This window comes from Triturus cristatus, chromosome 12 (assembly GCF_964204655.1).
Source record: "Triturus cristatus chromosome 12, aTriCri1.1, whole genome shotgun sequence".
In the NCBI taxonomy this organism is placed as follows: domain Eukaryota; kingdom Metazoa; phylum Chordata; class Amphibia; order Caudata; family Salamandridae; genus Triturus; species Triturus cristatus.
In genome coordinates, this window is record NC_140595.1 from 302,802,267 (window position 1) to 302,819,456 (window position 17,190).

Consider the following 17,190-nt stretch of genomic DNA (forward strand, 5'->3'; position numbering starts at 1 on the left):
AACATTGTTTTGCTGACAAATGTATTGATGCAGACTTTCTAATACAAATGGCTTTTCTTTCTGATCTTTTTAAAAAACTGAACTCCCTGAACAAGTCCTTGCAAGGCAATAATACTAACATCTTCCAACTCTCAGACAAAGTTTCAAGCTTTAAGAAGAAAGTGATCCTTTGGAGAAGCATTGTAAGCAAAGGTGACTATAAATATTTTCCTTCATTGGACCCGTTTCTGCAAGACAATGACATGGCGTTAAAGGAGGAACTGAGGACCGTCTTTGTTCTGTATTTGTCACAACTGTGTTTTTATCTTCACAAATATTTCCCAAAGGATGAAGTGGAGCCAATAAAAAGGGGGAGAGACCCTTTCAATGCATTTCAACAACGAGGATGCAGAACTGCTCATTGACATTTCAAGTAACTCAACATTGAAAGTAAGGTTCCAGTCTCATTCACTGCTTGAGTTTTGGTGCCAAACTGAAGATGGATACACAGTGATAAGCAAGAGAGCCCAGCATGTTTAGATCCCGTTTCCTACTTCTTACTTTTGTGGATCTAGTTTCTCAGCAGTTGCAGTGATAAAGTCAAAATATAGGGCAAAAATTAACCTTGAAAAATAAATTAATGTTGCTGTCTCAAACCTCACGCCAAGATTTGAGGAGCTATTTAAGGGAAAAAAGCACATCCATCTCACTAGGATTTAAAAAATATATTTAAGCCTTCTTCTACATTTTTTACATTTGGACTCCATGGTTTTTCCTGTCAATTAAAAAACATATTTTCTACAGAGGTTTTTTTACTTTTGTAGTGTGGTTAATCTTACATGTGTTAAAAGAAAAGGTTTTTAAGTCATGGAAACATTTCTGCCAATTCATATTTTATTTTTTCTGACTTAACTAATTAAAGTTTTTTATTAAATGACTGCTCTAATTTTTATTTTGGTACAAATATAATTATATTATATTCATTGGCTTCATCCCAATTATTTTCAGGGAGAAAAATGTAAGTACTTCCTAGTCCAGGTTTAAATACCCCCCACCCGAAAAAAAAGTGACATAATGGGGAAACGTGGCCAATAGGTCAAGGGAGCCGCAGGTCAAAAAAGTTTGGGAACCACTGCCATAGGCTGATGTAAGTCATCCAGTGTTTTAAGTGGCATGAACTTAATGACAAAGCACAACATCTTAAAAGCAATTTTGTCAACAGGAAGCCAAAGAAACTGTGTTCTGGCAGAAGACGTACGGTCGCATTTTCGTAGATAAACAGCCAGAAGCGCAACTGCATTTCAGAGTAATAGCAAAATGCGCCATTTTTTTATTATAAGATGAAAACTTGGAAAATTTGCAAGTATTATGTATAAATCTGCGCAACAGTGCACTGTTTTGTCACGTAAAAACAATTTAGTGGGATTCTCACATCAAAGGCCACAAATCCAAAGCATTTGCAAAGTGCCTAAACCATGGGTATCAAGATGCTAGAATACCAACTATCTTATCGGCAGAGTCAGACTGGCTTTTAGGGCAATCAGGCAATGCTTGGGGGGGGCTGGTCTGATAGGTCCGTGTGTGGGCAGGTTTTTGGGAGGTCTGCTGGGCAAGTTTTCAATATTGATTTTTCAGATATTACCAGAAACATTGCTGTAGCATGCGCAAATGCATGCAGTGTCTCATATCTTGCAAAACACATAGACAACGTAGTATTACAAATTCCAAACTGCCCTATTTGCAAATGTGGGCCACTTACTTTGCTTTCTGATTCACTTTTGGGGGCCACTTTTATTTTGATTCTATTTTTTTGTCCCAATCCGACCCTGCGTATCAGTCATGGAGGAGCTAAGTCTTCCGTCCTTCGTTCAAGGATTTCAGGTCCCTAATAAGACACACAGAGAGGCAGGATGACATACATTTTATGAAAGTGAAATTAGTGCATAGCAAACATGTTTGTAGAATTGATTCTATTTTTTAACTGAAAAGAGGGTTACCCATCTTTGCCCAAGTGACAATCGACAAGTCCACTGGCATTATCGTGGCCACCTCACTCCAGGTACAACTTTTCCATTCCAGCCTCTTGGCCCACAAATCATTGCTATCAGGTTTGTTATTCTGCTTAGTTAAATGGAAAAAAAACAAGATTACAATACCAAGAATGCATTGGGTTATTACATGAAAGGCCAGGACTGGTAACAATGTCAGAGGAGACATGGAGTGAGGTTAACAGGAAATGTTCAAAACTCTTGATGCTGTTCACAAGCAAAGAACAAGGCTACGCTCACCAGGCGGCGTTTCTATTCCTTACATTTTTATTTCATTTTATTTTACATTTACTGCATTTCATGAAAAGGAATATAAAGTAGGGTTGCCAAAAGAAAAATGCCAGCCATGCGTTGTTTAAAGAGCCTGCAAAGACTTTGTCTTGACACTAAATAGGGTTATAAATAAAAAAGTATGTATAATTTGTAATGTTCCCTTTAATTGTGTCAAGGATAATTCTGGCAGCCCTAGAGCACAATTAAAAGTGCTTTCTATTTATATTTGCTGTTCAAAGTATGCACATATAAATGCTGAAAACATGGCATCAGGTGATACTTATTTCTCCAGTATTGGGGTGTCTTTCATAGATTCACATGCTTGAATATTCCCCGTCGTCGCAGTGGGAGTCCCACGGTAAATAATATAGCAATATATACAGTAATAATATATACGTAATCATATAAAACAGAGATATAAGTAGGTGATAAGCATCAAGAATGTCCCTATATGAAATCTCCACAGAGATACATGGAGAGAGAAAAAGACATTCGCAGTCTATCTCTGTCATTATGTTGGTCCAAACTACGGCCAATCAGGCGCCAGCTCCTCTCTAGAACCTTCTCCTCAGAGCTCCTCACCTCAGATTTTCTACCGCACGGCGTCAGCATCGAATTCGTAGACGGCGGTCCCGTCGACGTTATCGTCGTCGACGATGAGTATCAGTACAATAAAAACTGTGTCATCAGTGTTGCCTATTGCATCGTCGTCGACGAAGAAGGAAAAGATCTCGTCGACGCTAACATCGTCGTCGAAAACTGCAAAATCTGCCTCGTCGACGCTTACGTCGTCGATTGATTCGTCGACGAGTGCTCCGTCGACGAAGAAAATGAAGACCTCGACGTCATCCCCGTCGACAACAACTCCATCGACGACAGTCCCGTCGACGATGGCCCCGTCGACGTTGGTTCCGTCGACGTTGGTTCTGTCGACGATTCCGTCTGCGAAGATGTCGACAGTGGCCCCTGTACTTCCGATCCCGTCTACGGCAGTCTCGTTGATGAAGATAAAGATTAAAAAGGTCTCAAAATCGTCTTTGACACCAGCAACGACAATTTCCGCGCAGAGGTCAGTAGATACACAAAGTTCTTCCGCGCCTTCAACGACTACTTCGTCCTTTGCCTCTGTACCTTTGTTGCCATTGCCACCAAGTAGCCAACAGGATATGGTAAATGAGGTCATACCCTTGGATGATTCTCAACTTCCTTCACCTTTGTTCGCAACTGATTCCGATCAAGATTCAGGAGAAGGTCTACCTGAATCTTTCGGTACAGCACACAGTCCATCGGATTTGATAATAAAATGCCAGGAGGAAAGTGATGATGAGGATGAACAGTTTTATCAGGAAGAAATTCCTATGGAAGAACAGACTGCGACGTTACCCTTGTCGCTTATTACAAATCTTCAACTCATGTGGATGATTATAATCGGCGTTTTCCTCTATCACCACACGAGTCTATAGTTCCTGCTGTTCCAGTGGTTCCAACACCTGTGTCGGCGCCAGTGCCAGTTATAACGCCTTCAGTTCCGCTGATACAATCATCAGCTCTGACATTGACTCATTATGACAATGAAGACGAAGTTCCTCAAGACAAGGAAGATGGTGAGATCCTGGATGATGGTGGCGATGGTAATGATGATGATGATGATATGGCGGAGTGGGATGACTACCATGCCCAAACACCATCTCCCTCTCCAATGGTACCAGGAGACTCACCACCAGTTGACATTTCAAGTTTTCACCAGTTGATGGATAGAGCCGCCCAACGGTTCAGATTAACTACGGAACATAAAGAAGAGGATTGTTTTCTGTATGATTTTAAAAATCAACCTTTCAAGCAGACGCATACAATCCCTATTATTGAGTTTATTTGGGATGAAGGTAAAAAGATAATGAAAACACCAAATAGCCTTCCGGCACAGTTACCTAGGTTGGAGAAGAAGTATAAGCCGCCAGTAGGAGCTCCAGCGTGCCTCACTGGTCAGTCAAAACCAGATTCGGTAATCACACAAGCAGCGCAACGTCTGGCTAGAAACCCTGTATCTACAATCACTGCACCACCTGATCGTGATGGACGTCGCTTGGATGCCATTGGGCGAAAATTTTCACCGATGGCTTCCACCACTGTAAGAGCGGCCAATGCCTTAGCCATTTTAGGTCATTACGACCGGCAACTATGGGCGGATATATCGGCTTTAGTTGAAATGCTACCTGAGGCATCTAAGACTGAAGCTGTGAAGATACTTCAAGAGGGACAGAGAACATCTGAAGAAATAATTGACTGTGCAGTTGACATCGCTTGTACAGGTTTCCGTCAACTCGCTGGAGCAGCGGCATTGCGCAGGCAAGGTTGGTTGCGCTCGACATCTTTTCGCCAGGAGGTGCAGGCGAAAATATTGGATATGGCATACGACGGAGAATCTTTATTCAGAGATCATGTGGATGAAGCTCTCCAATCGATCAAAAAAGATACTGTGAAGGGTAGTATGGAGGGGGTTGGAAGGAGACACCGTGACTCTTCAAATGGGCTGAATAATCGGTTTTATTGAATGTAAACGCCGCTCTCTCCAAGTGTCCCGGATGTTGTAGGGTCGTCTGGCTTGTGGAAGTTCTGGTCAAGGATTCCTCCTCCGGGGCAGTCTCCTCGTCAGTTGCCAAGGAAAGAAACACACAGGTATACAAAGGTAAGTAGGCTTGAAGGGGGCGTAGGAGAATTGAGGGGGAAAAGGTTGTGAGGGGTCACCGGGGCTACCACCGTCTGCCGTGTCTCACTTAATCAAAAAAAACGAGAGGTTCCTAGGTACAGAGGTGTGGCTGTGGGGTGAAGACTGCTAACAAAAGAACACCCAACACTCAGGCTCCCCGCGTCTCCGTGACCTCCCTCACACCAATCACCCCGTCCCTCCCCGTGATTGTGAAAGGCTCAGGATACGATCACGTACCTTTCCCAGCCACGCTCCTCCAGGAACGTGGCGGGGCGAGTGGCGTATCTGTTGGCCTCCTGGCTCCGTCGACGGCGCACCTCGGCTTCCGCTGTATCCTTCGGTCGTGTTCTCTCGATCTCCGCTGCTCTCTCGCTCCTGTCGTGTCTCCTTCTCTCCGCTCTCGCTGCTTCCTCCGGCTTTCGCATTCTCCTCCTCTTCCGGGTTCCCCTTACGAGGGAGCGGGGCTCCTGATTGGGCGGCGGCCTCTGACGTGATTCCTGCAGACTCCTCCCACAGGGATTCCCCGGTTGCGTTAAAGGGACCGTAAGAGTCCTGTGGCCGGGGCGGAAAGGAACAGTCAAGTATCTCTCCAGCTCGTTCGTCCACAGCAGTGACCCCGTGACAATTCCCTCCCCCAGGTGTACCCCGATCGGGGGAACAAGGGAATCGGGAAAGGAAATCGGCATTACCCTGGTTCACCCCTTTCCGATGTCGGATGTCTATTTGATAAGGCTGTAGGGCGAGGAACCATCAGAGGATTCTGTCATTATGGCCATGATTCCTTTGTAGCCAGGTAAGGGGAGCATGATCCGTATAAAGGATAAAGGATCTGCCTTCCAAATAATATCGGAGTTTTTCAACCCCCCATTTGACCGCGAGGCACTCTTTTTCTATGGTTGAGTAAGCTTGCTACCTAGGAAACCGTTTTCTGCTGAGGAAAAGAAGGGGGCGTTCGTGACCGTCGGGGTCTTGTTGAGAGAGAACCACCCCGATCCCAATACCTGAGGCATCTGTCTGTAGGATAAAGGTTTTGCTGAAGTCCGGGGTCACTAGTACAGGGGAGGTTGTTAGGGCATCCTTCAAGGCTTGAAACGCAAGGGCTTCTTGGTCGGAAGGGGCTTGCAACCTGGGCGAGGTGTGTGTTTTGCGTAGCAGGTCAGTGAGAGGGCCCGCTATGGTAGCGAACTGGGCTATGAATCTTCGATAATACCCCACCAACCCTAAAAATGCCCTCAAGTCCCTTTTAGTCTTTGGATAGGGAACGGACTGTATGGCGGCCACTTTCTCGGTTTGGGGTGCTATATGTCCCTCCCCCAGGAGATACCCTAAATAGCGGACCTTCTGAAAGGCTACCCTGGTTTTCTTCGCATTGACGTGCAACCCTGACCGTCTAAGGCTGTCCAGGATGCTCCCTAAGTGTCTCATGTGTTCCTCCCAGGTCTTGCTGTAGACCACAATGTCATCGAGATAAGCCCCTGAATATTTTAGGTGAGGGGCCAGGAGCGTATCCATGGCTCGTTGAAAGGTGGCGGGAGCCCCATGCAACCCAAAGGGAAGGACTGTGAAGTGGTAGTGGCCGAAAGGGGTGGAGAACGCTGTCTTTTCCTGGTCTGCGGTGGCCAAAGGGATCTGCCAGTAACCCTTGGTGAGGTCGATAGTGGTTATGTACCGGACCTCACCAAGGCGTTCTATGAGTTCATCCACCTGGGGAAGAGGATAGGCGTCTTGTTTGGATACCCTGTTCACGGCCCGAAAGTCAATACAAAACCGGATGCTGCCATCCGGTTTGGGTACAAGCACAACGGGGGGAACACCAATTACTATGTGAGGGAACGATAACCCCTGATACCAACATCCTGGAGACCTCCTCCTGAAAGGCGGCTCGTCGGGCCTCAGGAATTCGGTAAGGTTTTTGTTTAACCACAACCCCTGGGGGTGTGGAGATGGAATGCTCGGCTAGGAGGGTCCTACCGTGTTGATCAGAAAATATGTCTGAGAAGCTCATAAGCAGAGACTGTATCTCTCTGGTTTGGGTAGCGTTGAGATCAAGATTGATAGGAGTCTCTAGGGTAGTATGAGAGGGAGAGGAGACCATAGACACCGTATGAGCCCCTGAAGGAGGGGGTCCCAACCACTTCTTCAGCAAGTTAATATGGAACATTTGGGTCCTCTTTCCTCTCATCTGTAGGATATACGTAGTTTTCCCTATCTTTCTTATAATCTTGAAAGGTCCTTGCCACTCTTTTTTTAACTTGTGGGTGGAGGTGGGTAAGAGTACCAGTGCCCAGTCACCTATATCCAACTCCCTCCACTTCGTGCCTCGGTCATAAAATGTTTTCTGTTTGTCCTGTGCTACCGACAACTGTGTATGGGCCAAGGTTCGCAGTTTATGTAGCCGGCTCTGTAACTGTCGAGTTTAATCCAGTAGGGTTTCGGCCTCTTGCAGCCCCTCCCGTTCCCAACTGTCTTTAGTGATCTCAAGTAATGTTCGAGGTTTACGCCCAAACAATAATTCAAAGGAAGAGGTCCCTAAACTGGATTGTTTTTGGCTACGGAGTACAAAGAGGGCCAAGGGGAGCAGTTGGTCCCAGTGCCGTCCATCCCCAGACAGAAGCTTCTTTAAGGTAAGTTTAAGACTACCATTGTATCGTTCGACTAGCCCATCTGTCTGGGGGTGATACACAGAGGTGGTGATATGTTTAATGCGTAACTGGTCACAGACTTTTTTCATTAAACGGGACACGAATGGGGTGCCTTGATCAGTGATGATCTCTCGAGGAAACCCCATGCGAGAGAAAACTTCTACGAGTCGTTGTGCGATGGCACTGGAGGTTGCGGCACGAAGTGGGAAGGCCTCCGGGTACCTGGTGGCATAGTCAATCAACACCAGAGCATACTGGTGACCCCTAGCGGACTTGGGCAAGGGTCCTATAAGGTCCATACCCAAGCGGTCGAAGGGAGTCCCAATAATGGGTAGGGGATTTAAGGGAACGGGAGGGGGAATATAGGGATTGCGTTTCTGGCATATTTGGCATTCCTGACAGTACTTCTGTATTTGAGCGTACACCCCTGGCCCAAAAAAATGTTGTAAAATGGCCTGACCTGTCTTTTCTGCTCCGGAATGCCCCGCCAAGAGATGAGCATGGGCAAATAACAGAATTTGATCTCTGAACCCTACGGGAACCAACAGTTGGGGAACGGCGTCAGGTTTGGCTAGTCGGTAGAGGAGACCATTTTGTTCTATGAAGATAGGATAGGTACGAGTCCCTGGATCCTGATGGTCTCGGGCTTTTTGCCACGCATGCGTGAGACTTGCATCATTTAACTGGGCCATCCGAAAGTGATTGTCTCTAGCCCAGGGTTCAGGCGTAAGACACACGTTGAATTTGTTTGGGTTTATGGCAGCCTGTAAAAGGGGAGTAAAGGACGGGGTGTCAATCCCTATAATTAGTGATTCGGGGAGATCTTCCACCACCCCCGCCACTACCTCTGACTGTATACGGGCATCGACCCCAAGGGTAATCCTAGCCAAAGGGTATTTATTCTCTCACGTCCCCATGTATACATCGGATATGTACTGTCTTCCCTGGTAAAAGCCAAGAAGGTGCTATCAGTTCCCGCTTTATGACAGAATGCCTGCATACTGAGTCAAGAAGAGCCCTTACCCTCCTGCCATTGAGAGACACACTTACGTAGAATATGGGCCCGGTTTCCTGGGCGAATAGGACAGAGCGGGGTGCATAGCTGATATCCATGGGTTCGTCTTCTTTCTCTCTTTTCTTGCGACAGAACCGTGCAATGTGGCCCCACTCTCCACAGTCGTAACATTGGGGGGACGAGTAAGCAGGGTTCTCGGGTCGGGAGATACGGGGTCGGTTTCCCTCGGGTGGAGGTCGTAAGGCCCTTCTTTCAGGTTTCACAGGGCCCGGATGACGGGTGTGTTTCTCTGGTTCTTTCATCGGTGGTCGACCCTGGGCCCTGGCGTAAGCAGTCGCCATTTCAATGGCTTGTTCCAATGACAGACCGGCGTGTTGTTTTAACCACCGTTGAGTGGCATATGGGAGGGCCTCCAGAAACTGTTCTAAATAGATTTTGTTCATGACCTCGTCCATATTGGCCTCATGAGGTTTCAGCCAGAGGTCAGCGGCTCCCTTGAGTCTGAAGAACAAGGTTTTTGGCAGGTCTCCCGGTGCTCCTCGCTCTTGTCTGAACTTTAGGCGGTGTGTCTCGTCGTCTACACCCAAGCGATCCAGCACATATTGTTTTACCACCGTATAGGTGGATGTCCCGTCTTGGTTTATTGTCTGGTATGCTGCCTGGGCTTCTCCCGTTAGGAGGGGGGCGAGATAAAAAGGCCAACGTTCTCCCGGCCAGGCACTGGCCCTCGCGGCTCTTTCAAAATAAAAATAAAACGCCAAGGGGTCGTCTCCCGGTACGAACTTCTGGAGGGGAACCACTGTTCCAGGGGGGTTTCTTGCCCTTCCCTGCCCCAACGTGACCAGGAGTTGGGCATGTCCCTCGGCTAATTTCAATAAACTGTCAGCTTGGTTCTGAATTGCTGAAGTAAAGACCTCCGCCTCTGCCTGACTGGAGGATTTTTCCACTGCCCACTCAAGTTTAGCCTGGCCCTCCTTCATCTGATGGATGAGGGCCTCCATCCTGTTTCGGATGCTGGTTCCCCAAGGCTCCTATCTGGCTCGCCACTTGTGAAGGGTGGTATGGAGGGGGTTGGAAGGAGACACCGTGACTCTTCAAATGGGCTGAATAATCGGTTTTATTGAATGTAAACGCCGCTCTCTCCAAGTGTCCCGGATGTTGTAGGGTCGTCTGGCTTGTGGAAATCCTGGTCAAGGATTCCTCCTCCGGGGCCGTCTCCTCGTCAGTTGCCAAGGAAAGAAACACACAGGGATACAAAGGTAAGTAGGCTTGAAGGGGGCGTAGGAGAATTAAGGGGGAAAAGGTTGTGAGGGGTCACCGGGGCTACCACCGTCTGCCGTGTCTCACTTAATCAAAAAAAACGAGAGGTTCCTAGGTACAGAGGTGTGGCTGTGGGGTGAAGACTGCTAACAAAAGAACACCCAACACTCAGGCTCCCCGCATCTCCGTGACCTCCCTCACACCAATCACCCCGTCACTCCCCGTGATTGTGAAAGGCTCAGGATACGATCACGTACCTTTCCCAGCCACGCTCCTCCAGGAACGTGGCGGGGCGAGTGGCGTATCTGTTGGCCTCCTGGCTCCGTCGACGGCGCACCTCGGCTTCCGCTGTATCCTTCGGTCGTGTTCTCTCGATCTCCGCTGCTCTCTCGCTCCTGTCGTGTCTCCTTCTCTCCGCTATCGCTGCTTCCTCCGGCTTTCGCGTTCTCCTCCTCTTCCGGGTTCCCCTTACGAGGGAGCGGGGCTCCTGATTGGGCGGCGGCCTCTGACGTGATTCCTGCAGACTCCTCCCACAGGGATTCCCCGGTTGCGTTAAAGGGACCGTAAGAGTCCTGTGGCCGGGGCGGAAAGGAACAGTCAAGTATCTCTCCAGCTCGTTCGTCCACAGCAGTGACCCCGTGACAATTCCCTCCCCCAGGTGTACCCCGATCGGGGGAACAAGGGAATCGGGAAAGGAAATCGGCATTACCCTGGTTCACCCCTTTCCGATGTCGGATGTCTATTTGATAAGGCTGTAGGGCGAGGAACCATCGGAGGATTCTGTCATTATGGCCATGATTCCTTTGTAGCCAGGTAAGGGGAGCATGATCCGTATAAAGGATAAAGGGTCTGCCTTCCAAATAATATCGGAGTTTTTCAACCCCCCATTTGACCGCGAGGCACTCTTTTTCTATGGTTGAGTAGGCTTGCTCCCTAGGAAACAGTTTTCTGCTGAGGAAAAGAAGGGAGCGTTCGTGACCGTCGGGGTCTTGTTGAGAGAGAACCACCCCGATCCCAATACCTGAGGCATCTGTCTGTAGGATAAAGGTTTTGCTGAAGTCCGGGGTCACTAGTACAGGGGAGGTTGTTAGGGCATCCTTCAAGGCTTGAAACGCAAGGGCTTCTTGGTCGGAAGGGGCTTGCAACCTGGGCGAGGTGTGTGTTTTGCGTAGCAGGTCAGTGAGAGGGCCCGCTATGGTAGCGAACTGGGCTATGAATCTTCGATAATACCCCACCAACCCTAAAAATGCCCTCAAGTCCCTTTTAGTCTTTGGATAGGGAACGGACTGTATGGCGGCCACTTTCTCGGTTTGGGGTGCTATATGTCCCTCCCCCAGGAGATACCCTAAATAGCGGACCTTCTGAAAGGCTACCCTGGTTTTCTTCGCATTGACGCGCAACCCTGACCGTCTAAGGCTGTCCAGGATGCTCCCTAAGTGTCTCATGTGTTCCTCCCAGGTCTTGCTGTAGACCACAATGTCATCGAGATAAGCCCCTGAATATTTTAGGTGAGGGGCCAGGAGCGTATCCATGGCTCGTTGAAAGGTGGCGGGAGCCCCATGCAACCCAAAGGGAAGGACTGTGAAGTGGTAGTGGCCGGAAGGGGTGGAGAACGCTGTCTTTTCCTGGTCTGCGGTGGCCTAAGGGATCTGCCAGTAACCCTTGGTGAGGTCGATAGTGGTTATGTACCGGGCCTCACCAAGGCGTTCTATGAGTTCATCCACCCGGGGAAGAGGATAGGCGTCTTGTTTGGATACCCTGTTCACGGCCCGAAAGTCAATACAAAACCGGATGCTGCCATCCGGTTTGGGTACAAGCACAACGGGGGGAACACCAATTACTATGTGAGGGAACGATAACCCCTGATACCAACATCCTGGAGACCTCCTCCTGAAAGGCGGCTCGTCGGGCCTCAGGAATTCGGTAAGGTTTTTGTTTAACCACAACCCCTGGGGGTGTGGAGATGGAATGCTCGGCTAGGAGGGTCCTACCGGGTTGATCAGAAAATATGTCTGAGAAGCTCATAAGCAGAGACTGTATCTCTCTGGTTTGGGTAGCGTTGAGATCAAGATTGATAGGAGTCTCTAGGGTAGTATGAGAGGGAGAGGAGACCCTAGACACCGTATGAGCCCCTGAAGGAGGGGGTCCCAACCACTTCTTCAGCAAGTTAATATGGAACATTTGGGTCCTCTTTCCTCTCATCTGTAGGATATACGTAGTTTTCCCTATCTTTCTTATAATCTTGAAAGGTCCTTGCCACTCTTTTCTTAACTTGTGGGTGGAGGTGGGTAAGAGTACCAGTGCCCAGTCACCTATATCCAACTCCCTCCACTTCGTGCCTCGGTCATAAAATGTTTTCTGTTTGTCCTGTGCTACCGACAACTGTGTATGGGCCAAGGTTCGCAGTTTATGTAGCCGGCTCTGTAACTGTCGAGTGTAATCCAGTAGGGTTTCGGCCTCTTGCAGCCCCTCCCGTTCCCAACTGTCTTTAGTGATCTCAAGTAATGTTCGAGGTTTACGCCCAAACAATAATTCAAAGGAAGAGGTCCCTAAACTGGATTGTTTTTGGCTACGGAGTACAAAGAGGGCCAAGGGGAGCAGTTGGTCCCAGTGCTGTCCATCCCCAGACAGAAGCTTCTTTAAGGTAAGTTTAAGACTACCATTGTATCGTTCGACTAGCCCATCTGTCTGGGGGTGATACACAGAGGTGGTGATATGTTTAATGCGTAACTGGTCACAGACTTTTTTCATTAAACGGGACACGAATGGGGTGCCTTGATCAGTGATGATCTCTCGAGGAAACCCCATGCGAGAGAAAACTTCTACGAGTCGTTGTGCGATGGCACTGGAGGTTGCGGCACGAAGTGGGAAGGCCTCCGGGTACCTGGTGGCATAGTCAATCAACACCAGAGCATACTGGTGACCCCTAGCGGACTTGGGCAAGGGTCCTATAAGGTCCATACCCAAGCGGTCGAAGGGAGTCCCAATAATGGGTAGGGGATTTAAGGGAACGGGAGGGGGAATATAGGGATTGCGTTTCTGGCATATTTGGCATTCCTGACAGTACTTCTGTATTTGAGCGTACACCCCTGGCCAAAACAAATGTTGTAAAATGGCCTGACCTGTCTTTTCTGCTCCGGAATGCCCCGCCAAGAGATGAGCATGGGCAAATAACAGAATTTGATCTCTGAACCCTACGGGAACCAACAGTTGGGGAACGGCGTCAGGTTTGGCTAGTCGGTAGAGGAGACAATTTTGTTCTATGAAGGTAGGATAGGTACGAGTCCCTGGATCCTGATGGTCTCGGGCTTTTTGCCACGCATGCGTGAGACTTGCATCATTTAACTGGGCCATCCGAAAGTGATTGTCTCTAGCCCAGGGTTCAGGCGTAAGACACACGTTGAATTTGTTTGGGTTTATGGCAGCCTGTAAAAGGGGAGTAAAGGACGGGGTGTCAATCCCTATAATTAGTGATTCGGGGAGATCTTCCACCACCCCCACCACTACCTCTGACTGTATACGGGCATCGACCCCAAGGGTAATCCTAGCCAAAGGGTATTTATTCTCTCACGTCCCCATGTATACATCCGATATGTATTGTCTTCCCTGGTAAAAGCCAAGAAGGTGCTATCAGTTCCCGCTTTATGACAGAATGCCTGCATACTGAGTCAAGAAGAGCCCTTACCCTCCTGCCATTGAGAGACACACTTACGTAGAATATGGGCCCGGTTTCCTGGGCGAATAGGACAGAGCGGGGTGCATAGCTGATATCCATGGGTTCGTCTTCTTTCTCTCTTTTCTTGCGACAGAACCGTGCAATGTGGCCCCACTCTCCACAGTCGTAACATTGGGGGGACGAGTAAGCAGGGTTCTCGGGTCGGGAGATACGGGGTCGGTTTCCCTCGGGTGGAGGTCGTAAGGCCCTTCTTTCAGGTTTCACAGGGCCCGGAGGACGGGTGTGTTTCTCTGGTTCTTTCATCGGTGGTCGACCCTGGGCCCTGGCGTAAGCAGTCGCCATTTCAATGGCTTGTTCCAATGACAGACCGGCGTGTTGTTTTAACCACCGTTGAGTGGCATATGGGAGGGCCTCCAGAAACTGTTCTAAATAGATTTTGTTCATGACCTCGTCCATATTGGCCTCATGAGGTTTCAGCCAGAGGTCAGCGTCTCCCTTGAGTCTGAAGAACAAGGTTTTTGGCAGGTCTCCCGGTGCTCCTCGCTCTTGTCTGAACTTTAGGCGGTGTGTCTCGTCGTCTACACCCAAGCGATCCAGCACATATTGTTTTACCACCGTATAGGTGGATGTCCCGTCTTGGTTTATTGTCTGGTATGCTGCCTGGGCTTCTCCCGTTAGGAGGGGGGCGAGATAAAAAGGCCAACGTTCTCCCGGCCAGGCACTGGCCCTCGCGGCTCTTTCAAAATAAAAATAAAACGCCAAGGGGTCGTCTCCCGGTACGAACTTCTGGAGGGGAACCACTGTTCCAGGGGGGTTTCTTGCCCTTCCCTGCTCCAACGTGACCAGGAGTTGGGCATGTCCCTCGGCTAATTTCAATAAACTGTCAGCTTGGTTCTGAATTGCTGAAGTAAAGACCTCCGCCTCTGCCTGACTGGAGGATTTTTCCACTGCCCACTCAAGTTTAGCCTGGCCCTCCTTCATCTGATGGATGAGGGCCTCCATCCTGTTTCGGATGCTGGTTCCCCAAGGCTCCTATCTGGCTCGCCACTTGTGAAGGGTGGTATGGAGGGGGTTGGAAGGAGACACCGTGACTCTTCAAATGGGCTGAATAATCGGTTTTATTGAATGTAAACGCCGCTCTCTCCAAGTGTCCCGGATGTTGTAGGGTCGTCTGGCTTGTGGAAATCCTGGTCAAGGATTCCTCCTCTGGGGCCGTCTCCTCGTGGGTTGCCAAGGAAAGAAACACACAGGGATACAAAGGTAAGTAGGCTTGAAGGGGGCGTAGGAGAATTGAGGGGGAAAAGGTTGTGAGGGGTCACCGGGGCTACCACCGTCTGCCGTGTCTCACTTAATCAAAAAAAACGAGAGGTTCCTAGGTACAGAGGTGTGGCTGTGGGGTGAAGACTGCTAACAAAAGAACACCCAACACTCAGGCTCCCCGCATCTCCGTGACCTCCCTCACACCAATCACCCCGTCCCTCCCCGTGATTGTGAAAGGCTCAGGATACGATCATGTACCTTTCCCAGCCACGCTCCTCCAGGAACGTGGCGGGGCGAGTGGCGTATCTGTTGGCCTCCTGGCTCCGTCGACGGCGCACCTCGGCTTCCGCTGTATCCTTCGGTCGTGTTCTCTCGATCTCCGCTGCTCTCTCGCTCCTGTCGTGTCTCCTTCTCTCCGCTCTCGCTGCTTCCTCCGGCTTTCGCGTTCTCCTCCTCTTCCGGGTTCCCCTTACGAGGGAGCGGGGCTCCTGATTGGGCGGCGGCCTCTGACGTGATTCCTGCAGACTCCTCCCACAGGGATTCCCCGGTTGCGTTAAAGGGACCGTAAGAGTCCTGTGGCCGGGGCGGAAAGGAACAGTCAAGTATCTCTCCAGCTCGTTCGTCCACAGCAGTGACCCCGTGACAGATACAGAAACTGCTCGCTCTCTAGGTACGCTGCAATTTAGGAAACAGCCCTTTCGGGGTGCACGCGGACGCGGCACCTCCTCTAATTTTCGGAGAGGAAGCAATCAATATCGACCATACAACCAGGGTTCCAATCGTTATACCTACAATCAACAGCAATCCTCTCGGCAGCAGTCTTCCAAGACTTTCAGAGGGAAATCCTCGTACAGAGGTTCCACTCCTAAAAGACAATGACTTACATCAGTCCCAGAAAATTGGAGGTCGAATATCACTGTGCTGTTCTCAATGGTCCTCCATAACAAAGGACCGTTGGGTTCTGGACATTGTAGAAAAAGGTCACACGTTGGAGTTCATCGAATTTCCCCCACCCACGCCACCTACCGGACCACCGTCGGCTCATTTCAAAGAATTTTTTCATGAAGTTCAACTTTTAATACGCAAAGGAGCCATAGAGGTAGTACCAAGATCTCAAAGAGGGAGAGGATTTTATTCCCGATTCTTCCTTATCACCAAGAAGAACGGGGAATGGAGGGCAATACTAGATATAAGGGCTCTCAACAAATATTTAAAGAAACAATCCTTTCGTATGTTAACGCTTGTAGAGATCTTGCGACTACTCTCAAAGGGAGATTTCATGGCAACAATCGACCTCCAAGACGCATATTTTCATATCCCCATACTACATCGACATCGGAAATTTCTACGCTTTCGAGTCGGTCAAAAGGATTTCCAGTTCAAGGTATTACCTTTCGGACTCCGATCAGCCCCTCGAGTGTTTACGAAAGTGCTCGCTCCTGTGGTAGCTTTCTTACGTCTCCAGGGTGTTCAAATCTTCCCATACCTGGACGACTGTCTCCTAAAATCGCAATCGGAAACTCAACTTCTACGCGACACACGTCTTTGTCAAGAGGTGTTTCGCTCCTTGGGACTATCCATAAAGTCCCAACTACTCCCATCTCATCACAAGGAATTTCTAGGAGCAACATTGGATACAGTGTCAACAAAGGCGTTTCTCTCCCAAGACCGTCTACAAAGGATTCTTCGATTGGTGTCCCTTATACGATCAAAAAGGTCCGTTTCTGTAAGACTATTAAAGTCATTTATAGGGATGGCGTCATCGTGTATTGCTTTGATCCCTCATTGCAGATTAAAGACACACCCCATCCAAGAAGAACTAGACATCCAATGGCGTCAAGTTACTGGCTCGTTCAACGACGTTGTAAACGTCACAGACCGTATGAATTCGGCACTCAAATGGTGGACACAGCCATCAAATCTAACAAAAGGAATTTCATTTCTGTCGGTAGTACCAGACATGACAATAACAACAGACGCCTCTCTAGAAGGATGGGGTGCTCATCTGGAGGATTTGTCAATAAAGGGGAAGTGGACGATATGTCAAAAAACCTGGCACATCAACAGGTTGGAGCTCTTGGCTATATTTCTAGCTCTCAAGTCGTTCCTTCCTTTAATCCAAGGAGAAACAGTCCTAATACAGACGGACAATACAACCTGCATGCACTACATCAACAAGCAGGGCGGAACAAAATCTCCGAAACTGTCTCGACTAGCTCAGTCGATCTGGGACTTGTCTCTCGACCATCGCATCACGATTGCAGCAGTTCATCTACCGGGGGTATCCAATATTCTGGCGGATTCCCTGAGCAGATCCTCCTCATCGACCC

The 17,190-nt window shown here is 48.9% G+C and overlaps 1 protein-coding gene and 1 long non-coding RNA gene across 4 annotated transcripts in view; one reads left to right on the forward strand and one right to left on the reverse strand.

Moving 5' to 3' along the window:
• Positions 1-17,190, forward strand: part of LOC146775930 (receptor-interacting serine/threonine-protein kinase 2-like) — a 765,942-nt gene that overhangs the window by 631,001 nt on the left and 117,751 nt on the right. The gene's annotated exons all lie outside the window — the stretch shown is intronic.
• Positions 1,794-17,190, reverse strand: part of LOC146775931 (uncharacterized) — a 70,857-nt gene continuing 55,460 nt past the window's right edge. Inside the window, exons 2-3 of the long non-coding RNA XR_014972011.1 lie at positions 1,977-2,097; positions 1,794-1,864 (exon numbers count right to left, since the gene is read on the reverse strand). This is a non-coding gene — a long non-coding RNA (uncharacterized LOC146775931). The remainder of the gene's footprint in view (positions 1,865-1,976; positions 2,098-17,190) is intronic.